General features: G+C 28.8%; 1 protein-coding gene across 3 annotated transcripts in view; it reads left to right on the forward strand.

Moving 5' to 3' along the window:
• The window catches only part of LOC129907405 (pseudouridylate synthase RPUSD2-like), a 133,169-nt gene that overhangs the window by 44,929 nt on the left and 66,852 nt on the right, over positions 1-21,388 (forward strand). The window contains exon 1 of one of the 3 annotated variants that reach the window (XM_055983585.1): positions 9,697-10,227. The exons of the other annotated variants lie outside the window; for them this stretch is intronic. The gene's annotated coding sequence lies outside the window, so the exon portion shown is untranslated. Of the gene's footprint in view, positions 1-9,696; positions 10,228-21,388 lie in introns of those variants that run through there. 3 annotated transcript variants of the gene reach the window in all.

The raw sequence follows: 21,388 nt of genomic DNA on the forward strand, positions 1-21,388 counted from the left end.
CCGAAGTGGTTTAACAGCCGCATTTAGAAAATATATTCTATTTTTTTGAAAAAGTATAATCATTTCTCCACCAACTAATTCAGTTTCATTAAATTGCATTACATTTCTCTTTTTCCTATTCTACCTTCAATCCTTCAATTCCCAATAGATCAGATTTTTGTTCAGTAAAAGTTCAACTAAAGATACATTTCGAATCTAATATATTCTAATACACTCTATTGGTATTCCATTGGTCATCCCCTTTTTCACCACACAATTTTTCCACCCAGCACTGTGCACTTACGAACATTAAATTTTCTGAATCTATAGCTCCTTTTTTCTATCAGCTTTAAAGCAAAACTTCTGATATTGATAAACAAACTCCGCACAAATATGTTTTCCTCACTTGTTACGAAGCTAGTCTGAAAGTTAAAGTCAAAACACAAACAAAAATATTTAAGCGCCATAAGGTTTTCAAAAAAAAAAAAAAAGTTTTTTTTCTTTATATATACAATACCAGGCATAGTATGGCTTTATGTTCATTATCATCCACCCACACTCTGAAAAAAAAATTCATTCAACATCAAGTAGGTACTTTTATAAAGGCTTTTCTATAAATCGAGGACCAATTCGTTTTATTTGATAACCTGAAGAGAGAGAATTCAACATTTACTTTTTCCTCTAAATCTCTGTCTGATGTTTGTTCACTCCGAGTGAAATGGTGGAATATTCCACTCAATATTAAATTAATGTTATTAAGTGCCAGTGTCAGATGAGCTTTTTTTCAAATTGAAGTTGGCGTTTTAATATTATGTTGGATTAAAAGCTTTTTTAAATTTTTTTTTTGTGCATCAGGTGCAGTGATTGTTCTACAGTACTGATTTTTAAAACATTGTCATTTGTATGTTTTGGTAGGACATTCAAGATAAAATTTGGTGTGTACAAATAACATTTTTAACCTCACGACGCGACGAAAATTGTAAGTTAATATGTAGAAGTTGAAAAATATCTACATTAGGGTGGGTCAAAAAAATCGAAATTTTTTTTTTTTGATTTGGTACTCCGAAAAATCGATTGCTAGACCCCTCTAGAATATACACACCAAATATGAGCTCTTTATATTAATGGGAAGGTCCTCCGCTTTGCAATTTTCCATTTTTACATCAAGCTTCTACTAAAAAAAAATAATTTTTTTATTAATTGACTTTTTAGCAAATTTCTTTTCATATTCTTGTAGGAAATTGAACGCTCTACAAAAAAGGCCTTATAAACTTTTTTCATTTATCTAACCGTTGAATAGATATTTGAGGTCCAAAAATCGAGAAAATCTTTAGAAATTCGTTTTTTGTTCTTAATTTTGTAACAAATTGAAAAATTATAATGATCAAACGCGCAAGACATATTCTTGTTGGAAATTGATTGTTCCACAAAAAAGGTCTTAATAACTTTTTTCATTAATCTAACCATTCTAAAGATATTCGAGGTCAAAGTTAAAAAAAAATATAAAAACATTTTATATTTTTAAAAAATTTCTAATTCACTGAAACTTCATTATTTTCAAATTAGCAAGATATATTCTTGTAGGGGCTTAAACGTTCTACAAAAAATTCCTTGGAATGAAATTGATTGCTTTAACCGTTTAGAAGATATTCTAATCCAAATCGCAATGCATACGGGTCATAAGAAAACTATTGAAATCAGTGAGCATTGGTTTGGATACGAATATCTTCTAAACGGTTAAAGCAATCAATTTCATTCCAAGGAATTTTTTGTAGAACGTTTAAGCCCCTACAAGAATATATCTTGCTAATTTGAAAATAATGAAGTTTCAGTGAATTAGAAATTTTTTAAAAATATAAAATGTTTTTATATTTTTTTTTAACTTTGACCTCGAATATCTTTAGAATGGTTAGATTAATGAAAAAAGTTATTAAGACCTTTTTTGTGGAACAATCAATTTCCAACAAGAATATGTCTTACGCGTTTGATCATTATAATTTTTCAATTTGTTACAAAATTAAGAACAAAAAACGAATTTCTTAAGATTTTCTCGATTTTTGGACCTCAAATATCTATTCAACGGTTAGATAAACGAAAAAAGTGTATAAGGCCTTTTTTGTAGAACGTTCAATTTCCTACAAGAATATGAAAAGAAATTTGCTAAAAAGTCAATTAATAAAAAAATTATTTTTTTTTAGTAGAAGCTTGATGTAAAAATGGAAAATTGCAAAGCGGAGGACCTTCCCATTAATATAAAGAGCTCATATTTGGTGTGTATATTCTAGAGGGGTCTAGCAATCGATTTTTCGGAGTACCAAATAAAAAAAAAAATTTCGATTTTTTTGACCCACCCTAATCTACATGGTAGATGGTCATAATGAGACCATTACTACAAATGTAGTCCATGAAGGATCGCATGAATTGTTATCGATTGTTAGGGACTCAAAATTTCACCATCTATAGCAGCTTCAAAATCCCTAAAAATCTTCATATCAGCTTTGTTTTAAGAACCGTGTTTTAATAAAACAAAAAAGTAAGGGAGGTGGTGAAGGGGTCGAAAAACTAGATTTTATAGTATATAGTTAAAGTTTTGTAGCATAATAAAAAGAGATGCTTTTTATAATTTTTTTAAAAATAAATACAAATAAAGCATCGACTTACGTATGTAGAGTTAAAGAAAAAAAAATATTTTATAAAATTTCTTGTCATGGGCGTACGTAGAATTTTCTGAATTTGACCAATTTCCTGGAATTGGCTAGTTTATATTCCATGTCGTTTTATTTTGCAATTTCTTCCTTCATCTGCAACAATAACGCAATTTAATACTGGCAATTGGCTGTCTTGCCTTTTGCAAAATTTTAAAAACTTGGATGGATATGAATTCCGGCGAATACCAAAATACGGCCGCCATTACCTTGTTAAACAACTTTTGCAATCAAAGACACATTGCTGTTTTTGGTCTTAAAGATGTCAGCTATTTCCTAAAATTTTATTTTCCAGTTCTTCAAAACCATTTCCTTTTATTTGCTAGATTTAAAAGATTTACAACCTCATTTGTGCTTGTACGATCAAACGGTCATGTTTGAACTTTGCATTTCAGCTTATGAAAATGTTTGTAAAATAGTGCTCGGGTAATGATTATCATGTTGTCATGTTTCCCTTAAAAGATATTTGTTCCATTAAAAACAATCTGCTTCTCCTTCTTGTCGAAGAGGCCGGTCAATTTTTATATTATTTTTATTTTTTATGTCCCAAACTCCCGCAGATTCTTATGTGTACTAAATGTTTCTTTATGCCTTGTCATGTGATCATGTCCTGCCGAAATACCATGGCATCAGCGACGTCGATCAAAGCGGTGCAGGGCTCAGCTTTTTAGGCTGTATGAGCTGTTGGTTTTAAATCAATTAATTCTGAATCCGTCAACCGAATTTAATAAGAACTGATTTTTATTTATTGATTAAGTACAACGAAGCACAATTAATTTCCACCTACTGAAACGCCCATTTTTACTTGCGATATAGGAACTATAGGGCAAGTTTAGGATTCGTAAAAAAAAATCGAACTCGAGATAACAATTTTACGTGACATTACGATGATGGAGAATGCCAAAAAAGTGGGTCCGGCAATTCTGTCTGTCTATGTGTCTGTCTCTATCTGGAGTTGCAGCCTAAACGAGTGAAGTGATTTTCTTCAAACTTGGGTATTTAGCAGTTTTGGGTGATTCCCTAGAGGGGAAATCGGAATTTAATTTTTATGACCAAAACTAACGGTACCTGCCATATAACGGAAATAGATAATAGTTAATTTTTTTTTTCAAAAACGGCTCTAACGTGTGAAGTATTACACATAAGAGCCAACTTTTGAAATAAAAAAAATATTTTTTGTATCGTTATTAACGGTACATGTCATAGAACGGTTTTTTTTATTTATGAATAACTCGTACAAGACTTATCCGCTTTCAACGAAAATTTTTATACAAGAGCGTTTAAGTAAAGGTAATATTAAAATTTAAGAAAATTTTCAAATTTTGGATTTTTAAAAAATATTTCAAACATTTTTTTTTGAAAAATCAATTTTTTGAAAACGGTTTGCCAAAAAATCTTTAAATTTCGTTTTTATGTGTAAATTAATTATTTCTTAAAAATGGCACACCAACTTTTTTTTTGAAAAATGTTAGAAAATTTTTATTTATAAAAAAATTATTTTTTTAAAAAACGGCTCCTACGATTTTCGATTTTTTTTTCTAAAAATACCTTTTTATGCAAAGAATAAAATGGCATACTTGAGTTTTTGTAAAAAAATCATTTAAAACGGTTTTTAATTAATTAGAAAAACAGATTTAATTTTTTATACTACTTTTGAAATTTCTTCAAAATATCAAAATATAAATTTCTTGAATAAAAACAAAAAGCTTTAACATTAGAGTTACTTTAAGCATTAGAGCAAGTATGTGCGACCCCAGTCGTGCAATTTATTTAATTTGAATTTTGTTTATTATCCTAATTTAATTTTAAATAATTTTATTGAATTTAGTTGAATTGATGCTCTTGTGGAAAAAGTTCTTTTTATTTCTAAGCTTTTTATGAACATGAATAATGAAAAATAATAATTTGATTTTTAACTATTTTTAAAACATATAATATTATAGTTAATGTAAAAAAATATAAAATTGTCTTTATAGTCACTTAAACAAAGTTTTTACTACCTAAAAAAAAGTGGGTACGCCATTTGATTTCTCGTAAAAGAAATTTTCCAAAAAAGAGAAAACAAAGAATGAAAATTATTAGAGCCATTAAAAAAATTAAAACTATTTTTTTTAAACGTGTTTCAAAAAAAAAGTTGGAATGCAATTTTTTAGAAAATATTAATATAATGTAATATTTTCAAAAAATAGATTAGACAAATAAAATCAAAAATGTGTTTTCTAAAAATATAATTTTAACATAACCGTTACTTAGCTTTGAATCAAAATCGTAAAAGCTGTTTTTGAAAAAAAAAAAAAAAAAAAAAAAACAATAGCAGGTACCATTAGTTTCGATACTTTAAAAAAATTCTTATATCCCCTAGGGAATAACTCAGTAGTTTGGGCTGCAGCTTGAGGTACATATATACAGACAGACGATAGAACTGCGACACCCAATTTTTTGGCATTATCCATCATCGTAGTGTAATATTCTTATCTCGAGTTCTACTATTTTTACGAACCCTAAAATTTCCCTTTAGACCGTATATGCCATATCGCAAGTAAAAATAATGCATAATAATTTTGTTGGCTAAATTTAAAAGAAAATTATAAATAAAAATATAAATAAAACTGCTGCAATGAATTTTAAAACAAACAACAAACTTCGTTTGCAGTTATAAATCATTTCTAAAGTGATTTAGTAATATTATAAACTACTTAAACTATAAAAGCAAGTATTTGCGATCCAGTATTGCTACAAATATATTAACTTATACAATAGTATTCCTCTTATGTTTAGATCTGCAAAAATATTCAAGATATTTCTAATTACTTTATCTCTTTTGATTTTTGTAGTTTGGAATTCTTGGCATTTATATTTCTCAATTTGCAAATTGCAGTAGGTACCTTGCTATTTGAATTGGAAAGTCTAATTGCTTCCACTCTTGGTCATAAGCCAAAAGCAAAAATTCAAAATTTCAAAGCAAATACCGTCTGCATGTAATTTTGTGTGACCCTAGAATTTTACTGATCTAAATTTTCTGACTGTTTTCTCTCACTGTATGTGAAATTCATAGTATAAAATCCGTGTAACACTTATTAAATATGCTCATTGGCAGAGCATTGCCACCATCAGTCTTATTAAAGTACAAGTAGTTCAAATATTAGTCACCATTAAGCAACACGTTTGGTGCTTCTATTTCCAAAATGTTTTGCTTTTTCGTTTAATTGCGATCCCACTTCCCACCAACTCAAAATTTTGATGAACTATACTATTTAACTTCAAAAGAAGTACAAAAACGAACCTATTGCTCTACAAAAAGAAGGAAAACTTTACGGAAGTGCAATTCAGTGTCTGAGTAACACTTTAATTCCGCCGCGCTTACAACTTATGCATTTTAAGGATACTTCTTGTGTTTTTTCATCACTTATATCTTTTCTATACTTTTTCTTACTTTGAGTTTAAACTTTTTTTTTCATATTAAATCTTCAAAAATAAAAAAAAAAAAAATAAAAAATCATCTAACGTTATGATGAATATACGAATGCATTTTCTTCCGCAAGTGGTACACAAACTGTGCAGCAAGCAGTAGTAGCAGCAGCAAACGAACATTTTTTTTCGAGCACCAAAGAGGAAATGAGCTGTTACCACATCCATTGATGTTGAGTGTTCTTCCAAGAGCTCAAACAAAAGAGCCTATACTTATGAGTGGGTACTATAAAACCCACCAAGAAGAGGTAACACATAACGAGTGCAAGAGTAGCCACCCACCACAACACAACAACACAGCATATACTATTTGCCCATTGAGTTGAGTGGAAGTTTATCACTACAAAACAAAACTTTACCAAGAGCTCACGTTTTCATATAATAATTTTTTTACATTTACACAATACTCGTTTCTTTTTTTGTGTTTTTTGTTTTTGTTTTTGTTTGTGTTTCTTTTTCCCTTTTGGGGGTGAAAATGAAAAATGAATAAAGTATAATCTTTAATGTCATTTCATATGTGAATGGAGCAAAAGCTTTGCTGCTACAAGTCGCGCCGTCGGAATAGTTTTGTCTTAACATAAAAGAGTTGCCGCTTAGAATTTTTGGAAAATGATCCAAAATGAATATTACAAAAATATGTTGCAAAATTACAAATTGAATAAAATTCGAAAGCACACTTTTTTTATTGAAAAGTTACATCGGGTCTTGAACGAAAAACGGCTTTGAACCTAATAATTTTTTTCTTAAAGGTTTTCGTGTGTTTTTAGAAGACAAAATTCTTTTAGCACTATAAGTTTTTGAGAAATTTCAATTTAATTAGATCAATAACCACCAAAAATACTGTCAGTATTTTCATACAGAAATTACATTTCCAAATTCTCCTGAAATTATTAAAATTCACAGACAATTCAGATTGTTATTTTTAAAATTTTGCGTCTTCGAAAGATGCAACGGATTCTAACAAAACAAGTTTTGATGAAAAAAGATCAATTTTTGTTTGATCATCTATATCTTAACAACCAATAACCACAAAGAAAATTAAAACTATGCTTTAAAAATGTATTACATTCTAAAAGAATATCATCTTTTCTTTGAAAAAGTTTGTCGTATCTAATCGCTATTTTTAAAAATCAAACGCTTATTAAATAAAATGCACGACTGACTCGCACTTAATTGCTCTTATGATATAAGTTAATCTAATGTTAAAGTTTGTTAGAGAACAAAATAAGGGAATTTAATAAATTAAACACCGCACCGTTTTAAACAATCACACAAAACCAAGTATGTCATTTGATTTCTTGTATAAAAGGGAGTTTTTAGAAGAAACAAACTTGAAAATCGTTAGAGCCGGCAGACGGCAGCATTGTCATGTCCGTATTTCCAATAGAAAAAAAAAAAATTGTAATTTATCTAATGAATAAAGGAAGAATCTAAATCTAATCTAATCGTTAGAGCCGTTTAAAAAAAATTATTTTTTATGTATACATATTTTCTAACATTTTTCAAAAAATTATTTTATCGAAATTTCTTAACCATTTTCAAAAAATTGATTTAAAAAAAAAAAAAAAATTGAAATATTTTTTGAGAATCCAGAAACGTGTTTTTTTTTTCAAAACTTTGTAAAATTTTTATATAACGATTACTTGAACGTTTTTGTATACAAATTTTGGTTGAAATCGGCTTTGTTGTTTTAGAGAAATTCACGAATAAAAAAAAAACGTTTTATGACGGTACCGTTAATAACGTTACAAACAATATTTTTTTTTATTTCATAAGTTGGCTCTTATGTGTACCTAATACTACACAAAAATTTTAATCAATATCGTTAGAGCCATTTTTGAAAAAAAGTAACTTTTCTATTTCCGTTATATGACAGTTAACGGTTGACGGTTAAGTTTGGAATTTCTCAAAATTGTTTACTACCAAGTTTGAAGAAAATCACTCCAGTAGTAACTCAAGGTACATACAGACAGACAGACAGACAGACAGAATTGCCAAACCCACTTTTTTGGCATTCTCCATTTTTTTTTACGAATCCTAAACTTGCCCTAGGCAATTTTTATTAAATTTAGAACTGCTTTGAACAACTATTTACCGTGTATTCACACGTATGCTCTGCAATGCATTTATTCGCTTTGACAATAAAGTAATTTTTAGGCAAATTTAAAAATCAATCTTGGGTGGACCCTATTTTTACCGATTTCCAAAAAGGAGAAGGTATTCAATTCGTCTGTATTTTTTTTTTTTATTATTTTTTTTTTTTACCTCACAACTTTGGACTGAGTTAATCAATTTTGATAATTCTTATTGTATTTGAAAGCTGGTAGCTGCAATGTGGTCCCGTTTCAATTTCGTTCAGTTCTGGCAAAAATAAACTATTAGAAAAACCATAAAACTCAGTTTTATCCAGGGAGGTTGGTTTTGTTTTTTGATATATTAATAATAATATAATGTACATAAATTACCAACATTATCTAGGTACTAAGAGTAATCGCCATATTTTTTTAATCTGAGCAGTCACCGACCTTAAAAGCATTGTTTCAAGTAACACTCACTTAACGTTTTACAATCCATTTATTCAAAAAAGGATTTATGTGAGTTAAAAATCAAAGAGCTCTTCAATGATTTTCGCACCGAGTGCGAATGGCTAAGTAGAGATGCACTTCTTCATGACAATGATACTCTTGGATGATTTGTCAATTCCCCGCAAGTGGTAGTACCCCTGAAAAAAAATCTTTTATTTTAGGTGTTGAAGTCTGGGAATCGAAACCAGATCCCGGGCATTGTTACAAATTCCAGTTTAATATTTAATATTTTCTATGAAGTGTTCACATTCCACAATATATTTTGTAGTGATGGGAACTATCGAATGATTCCAACTATCGATAGTTAGTAACTGAATGATTTGAACTATCGAATAGTTCATTCATTCATTCATTTATTCATTCGAACAAAAACTATCGAATAAAACTATCGAATAAAAACTATCGAATAAACTATCGAATAAACTATAATAAAAAAAAACTATTCGAATGAAAAAACTATCGAATACAAAACTATCGAATGAAAAAACTATTCGAATGAAAATAGTAACTAAATAAATGATTTAAAACTATCGAGTGCATAAATATTTTACAGCTATCGATAGTTTGATAGTTTTTATTCGATAGTTCCCATCGAATCAATATGTTCAATTTCTATCAACTAAAAGCCACACAACGGCAACCTTGCAATATCTTGTGGCATGGCATGGAAAAAGCTTTTTTTGCTTCTTTTCGGTACACCAAAGCTGTTTTTGTGTATAGTTTGAATTGTGAACACTCGTTCTGTGCCTCTTTGAGTTTGTTTCGTGGTACAAAACTTCAGTTCATCGTGGTCTACCGCCCAGAGCGTGTTTTTCTGTTAAAAAAAATAATATAAATCCCATCTAGCGGTATTATTTATTGTTTGTTTGTGTTTTTAGATATTTACAAAAAAAAAAAATACAAAAAAAAACTTTGACAGTTTTTTTTCCCTATAACTTTCTTACTTAAGAAAGTCCTTTTTTTTCTAAATTAAAAGGAACTGTTTTTTTTTTCTTGTTGTTACGACTTGCCATAAAATTGTTCTTAAGATTTGTAATTTAAGATATGGTTTATTCTTTACCACCATTCTTCTTGTTTCATGCAACAAGAATAAAAACTGACTGCCCCTTTTAACGGTGATGATGATGATGACGATGATGGTGGTGGTATAAAAATATAAAATAGTATAACAAGTGAAAGTTACAAGGATATCAAGGATATTCTTTTCGTGATTCCTTTTTTCTTGTTGTTGTTTTTTTGTGCGTTTTGTCTTGGTTATTTCGTTTAAAGTTTATCAAAACCGAACTGTCATGTTAAAAACACCAAGTAAATTGTTTTGTTTACAATTTGATTGATAAGTTTGACAGATTTGAAAAAGAAGTTTTTTTTAACTTCGTTTGGACTTTTTTTCGTGTCAAAAGTGAAGGTCTAAATGTCCTGAGAGAAAAAACAAGTGTTTTGTTAAAGTTTTTAAAGTTAAACAGATTTTCACATAAAAATAAAAATTGATTGTAAGAAACTTACAAAAAAAATAAAAAAAAAAAACAACATCAGTGATAACAGAAACTAATGAATGGTGGTAATAAATATGGTGGGGGAAGGTAAATAAAAAAGTTTTTTTTTTTTTCCATCGACATGTTGCTTAGGAAGTTGTTGCTTCAAAAGGACGATGACTATATTTGCTCCTTTTTTTTCTCTTCTTGCATTTTCAAGATCTCTTTCCTTCATCTAATAGGTTGGTACACGTCCTTCGAGCACGTACATTAAAGATAGCTTGGTATGTAGGTAGGGTAGAAGTAAAAAAAAATAGTAAAAAACAAATTCGTGAAAAGGATAAGAAAAATTGTGGTGTAGGTTCTTTGGCTGTTTTAGTTGCTTTACTTCGCCACAAGAAGTCTTTTTTTATTTAGTATTTTTTGTTGTTGGTATTTTTAACCCCTTAACAATTTACTACAAAACTTATGTGTGTGGTAACTAGAACTAAGCATGGTTACCACTTTGTTAATTTTTTTTTTTTTTTTCTTAGAAAGGTTTAGAACTCAGAACATGGATATCCTTTAAGGACATAAACTTAAATTGGTTTTGGAGTAAATATTGAGTTTATAAAGAATTTTGATAAAAAAAACTGTTAAAAATTAAAAATTGAAAGAAAACACATAAAAAAGTTGTCTATTATTTTTTGTCTTAAATGAAGCCTTGAAAATTATAAACCCTATTTAAAAGGGAGGTTTATCAATTAAGAATTTCCTCATAGCTAAAAAAAAACATTGTTTTCTTTCAAACCTTGAAATTGGGATTCTTTGTTAGAATTTATAGAACAGGTGCTTAGATTTAATTTCAAGTGGCAACCTTGTTGCAAGGATCCTACCTACCTATCAATGTACCTTACCTACGCAAGAAGCGCGCAAATAAGGGGGGCGTTGGTAGTGCTGAATGGTGGGTAGGAATAGTTGTTTTGAAGGGATGCTGACTGAGGAGGAGATTGCTGTTGCTGTAGTAGGTCCGTGGTTGAGTTCTTTTCACCTCCTTTTGAGTTTCCCCCCGTTTCGTTTTTTTTATTTTTGTTCACCCATTGTCGTATTATTTTTGCTCAGCCTGCGGTGTTGGTGTGGTAAAATGCCTTTGGCAATGTGTGGAACCACATGCAAAATATAATATTATGTCTTGTGATTACGAAGCTTTAATTTAAGCTAGTCCGCCTTCACTTAAACTTATTGTGTCACACAGCTTCCGCAATTAAAACCAGGATATGTTTATATTCATAAATATGAATATGATGTGAAATATAGTCGACAGAGGCACACAGCAGTGGCAGGACGACGAGGCTTTTGTTTTGTATTTTTTGCTGCTTTATTGTTGCCTAGGTGTTTTTTGTTTTATTGGTAGGTAGTTTTGTTGTTGTTGTTGTTTTTTCTATTTTTTATTTTTGATGTTTTTTTTTTTGTTGTTGTTGAAATTTCTTGTCAATTTCTCATTAAAAGTCACACACAACATTTTCCTTTTGGTATTATTATAGTGTAAGTCGTCGTGTGTTGTGTAGTGTGTAGGACACTAAAGGAAAAAACATGTAAAAATGAGGTTTTTAGCTTTTCATTTAGGAGTGATTCACATTTTTTTTTCTTTATTTTTTTTTTTTTCAAGGATTTTGTAGGTCTTTCATGTGTGCATATAACATTCTATAATGACACAAACTGCCTGCACGTCGACTACGACGTTGTCGCTTGTCATCACTCACAAGGACACTTTTTATGTTTTACTAGAAAAATGCTAGTTAAAAAAAGAAATATACAAAAAAAGAACTAGATGTTGCAATGATGGTCTGTTTAAGTGAAGTTATTTTCAAAAAAAAAAAAAAAAGAAAAAACTATTTATTCTTGAGAGATCTTTGAAAAAGAACTAAAGGTTTTTTTGAGCTCGTTTGTAATAAAAGATATTCCATCATAAAAACCAATGACTAGGATGTGTTTAAATTTATGTTTGCGTTATAATTGAAAGGAATTTCTTTTTATTTTTTTGTACTATTTTCTCTTTAGAGAGAGGGGTAAGTTAGCATGTTGTAATTTGGGTCTTTGTTTCTTTTGGCAAAAAAATCATTTACGTTTAAAAATAAAACTATAGTATAATAGTTTTATGGACTATATATGAGTAATAAAACAACTGTGGATAAACATATATGAATATTGATGTTATATATGATTTTTTTTTTTTATTGGTCAATGAGCTATAGTAGGTATTATGTATAACATCAGTTTTATTTTAAAACAAATCTATTTGTATATATGTACATATATATATATATATTTCTTTGAAATTCGTGACATGTTTATTTGTAATTTGTGGAATTTGGTTGGATAATTTGTCGGTCATGACGCTTGTCAGTGGTATAAGATATTAATAGGTAGTATCATAAATTCATTTTAAAATGAGATAGAATTAAAAAAAAAATGAATCTACTCGAAAAGTTTTTAGTTTATTTGTTTTATTTTAGTTTTTTTTTTTTTCTTATTTTTGAATGTCGTATAAAAATTATATTTAAAAAAAAAATAAGGAAAAAGCTTTGAATTGACATTTCAATTTTGTATTTTTAACCGTACTCGTTAGTTGGCAATTTCTACCAACTAGGTAACTATCAATTTACATATTTGTAATTTTTCTCTAATTTTCCCTAAATTTACTACGAATCTACAAATATTTCGTTTGACCCGCCATAGCCATAGCAAATATTTTTTTTTGGTAAAATTTTGCTCTGATTGTAGCTAAAAAAAATCGATTTTTAAAATTTACAGTCATTTTATTTTCTTTCCTTTCTTTCTATTACTTTTAACTAGTCCCGTGCAGTATGAATTTTATGCATTTAAAAAAGGTCTTACAGGCATACCTATAGTAAAATTATTATTAAAAAAAAATCTAAAAAAAAGTAAAAAAATTTTTGTTTTTATACATACAAAATGCATGTTTAACTCTTGTTTCTAGGTAGCCCGAACATTCCACTTTCTAATTAGGTGTGTTTATTGAAAAAAAATCTAGGACAGAACAGATCAGAGCAGTACAAGTTTGTAAAAACTGTCAGAAAAAGAAAGAACAGAAAAGATCAACTTGGTATTTAACAAGATTGACAGTTGTCTATATCAGTTGCAAAAATGTTTAATTCAAAATCATTTCTTGAAATAATTTTTTACTAAAATAAATGATTTACTAGCACTTTTAATATTCCCGTAATTTGTTTTTGTTATTTTAATCAAAAACTCTTAAGAAATTCACCTTAATCTTATTTTCTCTTATTTTGTTCACAATCAAACAAACAGCTGACAATAATTGACACTTCAACTTTTCTGCACTGAAGGAAAAAACGCAACGTTAAATGTAATATGGTCAACGTTGATTTAATGTTGAGAAAACTAACATGAAACATCTTTAAATTAAAATTGAAACAACGTAAAATAAATTTTTATTTTTGTCGGACCTTAGCTTTTGTTGCATTTTATCACCCTTTTTTTCAGCAATGAGAAATCACGTTGGTAAACCACTCGCCTAGTCAACCAAGAGTTGTAGGTTCGATCCCCACTGGCTGCAAATTTTTACTTTTTTTTTTATTTAAATTGATGCATTTTTTCAAAGTTGAAATAACTTTGATTTAAGGATGTTTTGTAACGGGAAACTAACTAACGATCTTATGTTTGGATTTTAAAATTTTCATCTTTAACGCAAAAACATTCCGAAAACTAGTTGAATCAACGTGATTTTCGTTGATTTTAAGTTGTTTTTTCCCTCAGTGTGTGCTGAAAAAATTCATGAAACATAAAATGACAGATTTTAGAACAAGTTGGGGCGAGTTTTTTTTTATGAAACATAAAAACTTGTATTTTTCGGATCTTTTCTGTTCTTTTTTGTGCGGATCAGATTCATTAAACAGACCTATTGACTTAGGTTTACAATCTTCAATAAGCCCTACTTCAATATCTTCAAAAAGACCTACTAGGTCCCGAGAAAACTGTTCTTACATATACTTTTTTTTTTGAAAGAAACAAAATTTTTAAATCCAAAATTTGACAGATATGTAGGTACGTGCAAATTTAATTTATTTTTTCTTTCTTACAACAAACAAATTATTTCAAATACTTTTCGTATTTATTTTTTGTGAATTATTTGTCAAGCACCGATTTGGAGGGTTTTGACTTTTAAACGTCCATAACTCAGGTTTTTAATTTTTTACAGTTTTTCTTTGCATGTGCGTGACTTCCATATATTCATAATATCTATCGACTCAGTCTGTCCTGAATATTTAAATTTTTAAATTAAATTTTCTCTGGTCTTATTTTTCTTATACCTCTAAGGCCCATTTGCTCATACTAGTCATAAATTCTAATCTTAGATAGGTCGAACATAACTCTTATGTTTTACTTATTTTATTCTAAGTTTCTAAAAAATATTTATGTTAAACCTAGCAACGATTTACTTTCATGCGATAAATCGCTGAGAACTTCAAATTAAAATGTCAAACGACACAAACGTCAGTTAATTTGAACTGTTTTTGAGCAATTTACCGGGATTAATTTAACAAATTTATTATTTTGGCAATTTTAATTGCAGAAAAAAAGTGTAAAATAGTGAAAGTGGCTATAAAAGTGTGTTAAATTTAATTGAAAAAATATTCATTTGACAGAATTTGTTTTGTTAATATTTTTGTTTGTCATAAATTAGTATGACCAATATAAAAACAAAAAACAAACAGTGTTCCAAAAATGTGTGTTGTGAATTTTACCATCAGTAGATGGTTAATGCTAATGAATGTGAGTAAATTATAAATTAAATTGATAATTTATTTCCTTTTTTACCACATACATCAATTTTTGAAGCCGCGTTCATTCTGTTTTGGTCAATAAAATACTTTAAGTAAAACATAAAACCCTTAAGTTCTACTATTTCTTCCCCCTAAGTTATGTTAAACTTAGAGCAATTTATGACACAATTTGAAGTTCGTGCAAACCACTATGTAGAACTTAAGGGTTTATGTTTCACATATATATTTAAGACTCGTTTCAGCAAATGGGCCTAAGACTTTCCGAATAAAAAAGATACCGTTGAAAAAACTCAAAACATAAACTTTAAGGAACCCTATGCCTTGACTCTTGACATGACATCGCTATGCAACCTATGTACAAAATGTTTCTTTAGACACTACCTTTAGGAAAATATAACTCTCGACTAGTATAACGATAAAGGTACACAGAGAAAAATAGTACCACCTAAAAAATAACAGATTGCCTTAATGTTGTAATGCCTATAATATAGGCCCTATATGTTTCACAAGTACAATATATTAAAAATTCAGACAAATCAACTGGGAACTCAAATCCGCACATTTTGTATGAGGTCCGTTCCAAAAATTCTGAAAATTTAGTCCTAGTTGCAATTAAAAATATTCAGCATTTTAACGAAATTTCCCAAAAAAAGACCTTTTCTTTTATATTGCTTGCAACAAAATATAAAAATTACCAATACAATTTTATTACTAGATCAAGTAAGTTATGTATATGTATATTTTTTTGAAACAGATTGCTTGAATTTTTTTATTTTAAATTTCCAACACTTAGTTTAATGAATTTGACCACTTTGCTTAACACAATTTTCAATACTACAAATAAAACAAATGCAATTCGCAACCATGTATCCTTCAAATCGTTCATTCAAATTATTCGATTTTCGGTTCATTTCATTAGATACCTGCTAAAATCCTATTCCATTTTCAAAAATATTGCCTCTGGCACACAAACCGCAGCAAGTACCCTACCTAGTGTATTTATCTGGATGAATTGGCAAATGATGAGTCAACATTGAATGGTTTCACGATATGTTCATTAAAGTTAACCATTATCTAAAAATGAGACTCGTTGCTGTACGAAATGTTTCATTGAACACTTATTTTTGAAATTAATTTCGACAATTTCTTAAAGTTATTGCAGCATAAATGTAAAACTTAAATAAATAAGTGTTGCCGAAGCTCACAGGGAGTCAAGGTCTAGGTATAGGTAGTAAATAGTTGTCATTTGACTGAAATAGAAAAAAAGTTACAATTTTCTTCTGGTTTTGAAGGGCTGAGAGAGCGCCTTTTTTACGACGAGATATCCTCTTGGAGGTTTTTGTAATTACAATGTAAACAAAGTACCCTCATTTTCGGTAGGAAATGTCGGTGTGATAGTACAAGTCAGGATTCAGATTGCCCTTAAAAAATATATTGCAAATATAAAAGAAGAATATAGGTAAGGTCTGACCTTCAAACATTTTAAGTGTAGGCTATATTTTTATAATGGTGAACATAAGTTGGTGTTATTTTTGTTTTTATATGAACATCTATTGTATGGTACTAAATCCTGTGTCCTTAAAAAAGAATCTTATTTTTTTTTTTATTTTTTTTTATGTGTGCACACAATAATAATTAAAAATGTGACACATTCGTCTTACTATACAAATAACATATAAGATGACCAATATTGTGATGAATTTTCAAAAAAAAAAAAAACAATTCTTTTGTTCTAGATTTGTGAAATATTTGTTGGAAATTTTCCAAAAAGCAAAAAAAAAAAAATTTAAACAACTCATTCGTTATCAGGCGATTTAGAATTTAGATATGCCTCCCTCTATTATTATTGTTTTTAAAAATTGCTAGGTATTTGTTTATTATAAACGCACACGTTTCAAACATCTACAATGGAAAACTGTCAAACAAATATTTGGTTTCTGTAGGTTTAGCTATAGGCTGGCGATTTGCCATTCTTAAGTGCAAAATTTAAACTACTTATCTTAATGCAAACAAAATTGAAATATAAAGACACGCCTTGTTTTTTTTTCGAAAATTTTAGTAAAATAAGCCATACCCACTTTTAATGCATCGCCTTTTTTTTTTTTGCGAGAAAGAGTTTCAAGTAAGTTTTTTTTATTGGCAATGTAAATTTTGTAAAAATTTGATAGAATTTCGTTACAATCCGATACAATGATAGTCGAAATATGAATGTGCAAATATCTGAAAACTGTGACAAAAATGCTAACTGGATTTTCGATTAGATAAAACCTCTTAAAGACTTATGAATATTTCATTATCGGTCTATGGGGCGGTTCGCTGATTTTTCCTATATTTAAAACAGGTCAAAGTTTGAACCTTAAAAAACATTCACCAGCTCCTTTAGGAGAATCTGAATATGAATGAAGCGTCGCCTAAAAAAAAAATTAAGTCAAGAAGGACACAATTTCAAAGCCAGCAAAAACTGTCATTAGAACAGTTCGCGAAAAAATCATCTTGCTTCATAAATAATTTTGCGTGAAGTTTATACCTAAAAATTTAGCACAAAAATGTAAAACGTTTGACCCTTTTCAATACAAAATAATAGGTTCCCAAAACTGAGACTCTGTTTCTTCACAAAAAGTCAAAACCAAAAAGAATATGCTAATCTTCAATTTTGTATGTTAAATAAAACTAGATTAAAAAATAAAAAGTTTTTGGACACCAAGTGCCTTTAAACTTTTCGTAAAGATTTAAACTCAGAAAACTTGAAAATCATATCTAAAAAAATGTTTATGGACATAGATTTTCGATATATGATTTTTAAAAGTTTTTTTGTCGTTGTTTTTCCAAGTATAATTAGTTTTTCGGCTTTATAATGACCAATCTGAACACAAGAACCGGCACCGGTTTTTTAAAGAAAATATTTGACAAACAAATTTTAACAAATTAGTATAATTTTTTAAATGTATGCATTTGTTATTTAAAGTACTTCCTTAATATAAATTCAAACCATAAAACCACTCAAAATATTACTTATAAATTAAAACAAATAGTTTTCATTTGAAACATTTTATAAAATAATGAAAACAGCAGAACAATTTTTTTGCTAGAATATACCCCTTTTTTGTTGTTGTTCAAAAACCTAAATGTTCTTGTTGCCACAATTTTTCACAAAGATGCAAATAAGATCAAAGGTATTAAATAGTTCAAATCAATTACATGTATCCCTATCCAATTTATTTTATGTTCAGAATTTCAGTGTAAGAATATCCTAATTTTGGGACCTAACCGTAAGTTTACTCGTGAAACTTAGGGACTTAGCTTGGATTCGGAAAAAATATATTCTGTCAGAATAATGTTTTAATTGATCCAGAATAAGCTCCACACGGGATTAAAACAAGGAAAATTTCATCACAAAAACTAGGACTGAAAGTATTTTTGAACATTTGACGAGTCCATGAGTCCACTAAAATCAATTTTATGAAGAACGCAAATACTTTGATTCCTCATATAACTAACTTATGAAAATAAATCATTTGTTTTTGAAATTGCTCTTCAAAAAGTATGAACTGTTTCAGAAAGTTAGTACTTATTAAATACAACTAGAACACAATTACTAAAGCTGGACTTAAGCCGTTTTTTCTCATAAACTCTTCATATATGAATATCTGCAATCTTTTTGGTTCTTCGACACTCATTGATTCAAGTTTGAAGATTTTATTTGACTTTGCATCAAAATATGTTTGATGTTATAAGGATTTGGATTTTTATTTATGTGCGGTACCGGAAGTAAGGATCTCTTTACATTACACACCCTAAATAAGGTTCTTAAAAAGCTAATGTTTAAGGGTGCTTTTGAACTCTAATTCAATATCATTTTGTCCACAGTGAAAAGCTATATTTTTCTTAAAATAGTGATTAAATGAACTACTATTCAATAAAATATTTCAAAAAATATTTAATTGTAGTTTAAATACTTTCATCTCAACCTTGGACATCCATATTTTATTGCAAATTCTTCTGCGAATTTTTCATTTCACTTTTTATCTCAATAATTTTTTATTTAACATATTTTTTTTTGCAGTTGAATGGCAATCATTGCTAATCACCTGTTTCACAAAACTTATTTCATGTCGCGTGGTCATCATGTCGATTGTAATCAAAAAGAAATAAATTAAGTATTTACTGACTAAAATAAAAAAAATAAGCTTCTGGGGCTTTTGGATTGTACAAAAAAATCAATGTTATAACAAAACTCATGGTCATACGTATAATTAAATTTGGATAAAAATCACTAGCCCTCTAATTCGTCAAATGTCAAGCATTTTGATGAATGATTAAGAAACACCATCATCTTTTGTTAAAAAAAAAAAGAAAAAAAAGTTAAAATATGACTAAATTTAAGTTTTTTTTCTTGACACAAATGAAGCAAGACAAAATTACCTTTTTAAAAAGTCGATCATGTTATCTCGTTTGTCATCCTTCAGTGACAACATTTTTCTCTCCTTTTTTTTCTTTCCTTTTTTTTAAAATGCTTAAAATCACCAAAAAACCTCATAAATTGAAAGCATGGAATTCTTCAAAAACTCAAAAACTTTGTATAAAAGGTCATTATTGTCCTTCACAAAATCACAACCCAACACACAAAAAAAAAAGAAGTAAAATTCCGTGACACAACCCAATGTCCTTACATACCCAAACCCAAATTTCGTCCTTCTTTAAAATAAACATTACCCCCCAAACCGTAGCAATGTTGTGTGGCATCATAACATAGAGAGACGAGGCGCACCTATATAAACTTTTGAACTTTTAGATAATTTATATTCACGCCAATGCGATGTGAACCGAAGAAGAAAAAAATTGTTTGAATTACATAAATCGTATCGTTCCGAAACATCGATGTTGGTAATATCCGTAGTGGATATCTTTCGATATATTGTGTAATACACCTATAAGCCTACCTATACTCACTTAAATTCTCACAGATATGTATAAACAATGCTTTCAAATAGCACAATGTCCTTTTTTTTATCGCCTTTTCTAAACGAAAAGTATGCTCATATTGCAAGAATTTTGTATTCATCACAAAAAAAAATATTCTTACGGCCAGTAGAGGTAGCTGGTTGATGCGATACTGATGCTACTACTATGGTGTTGGATGGTGATGCTGATGCCTAGGCTGTAAGTGCGTTTGTCCTATTCCATATAGAACTGACTCTGTTCTATGTTAGCTGAGAACCTACATATTTTGTATTTCTATATAGATATAGATATTTTTTTTTTTTTTTTATTTTGCGTAAAGTATATGCCAGCGTTTACTCTAAATTGCTTCCTTTCTTGCCGTTGATATTGCGGTTGGCCAACATACAAATAACAAAGGGAAAAAGAGACCATTGACGTTGGAGGTATCATGGGACTTTCAGTTCATTACATCCGACATTTTCGTTTCATTATGGATCTCTGTTACACAATTTCCGTTGCATAACCTTGAGGGAAAAATTGAGGAAGATCGATTGTGATTTTGTTGTGTTTGTTTTTGTTTTAGTTAAGAGTTTTTGAAAAAAAACAAAATTAATAAACAATACATTTGGGTATGAGATGATTATATATATCGTAAATGATGAATTGTTTGTAAATTAAAAATAAAATTAATAAGCTTACTCTGCAATATAGATATTTATCATTTATCTTTTATCAGAGCATCATCTAATGCTAATTTCGGGTTTGCCTAAACACATTGTTTACTTTGAAAAATCTACAAATTGGTAAACTTATTGATTGATTAATGTACGAACTCCTTTTTTTTATTTTCTAAATAAATGAATAAATTTTCAATCAATAAGAGAAAAAAAAACCCATTAAGAAAATGTCAAGAAAATCTAGAACTTAAAAAAATTCATTATTCTTCTATAAGCGATAGATACTTAGCGTTAAAATGACAGTAAAGTGCCAGTTTCAAGTGCCAATTGACAACTGCAGTAATTACCCCTGTCTTAAATAGATTGTTAACTTAAAGTAATTTAAGTTGTTTGAAAAAAAAAAGCTGTATTGGGCGGAACGTTTTTACTTTTCAGTTTCATTTAGCTTTTTTCTTAGATGGATTTTTAAAAGAAGCCAAATTAAAAAGCGTTTTTTTTTAACTATTTTTTTTTTATACCTACCTAAATATTTATAAACGGCTCCCGGAAATTACGCCAGATTTTTTTTTTGGAAAAAAAGCCAAAACATTTTTCATACAACATTTGGCTTTTTTTTTCCTTGGCAAAAAGTGCAAAACTTTTCTGGGAATATTTCCAGTATTTCTGGCATTTTTTCCAAAAAATTTCTGGTGCTTTTTCCATTTCATAAAATGGAAAAAAAGCCAGACAAACAAAATTGGAAAAAAAGCCAGA

Source organism: Episyrphus balteatus, chromosome 1, assembly GCF_945859705.1.
Source record: "Episyrphus balteatus chromosome 1, idEpiBalt1.1, whole genome shotgun sequence".
Lineage (NCBI taxonomy): Eukaryota > Metazoa > Arthropoda > Insecta > Diptera > Syrphidae > Episyrphus > Episyrphus balteatus.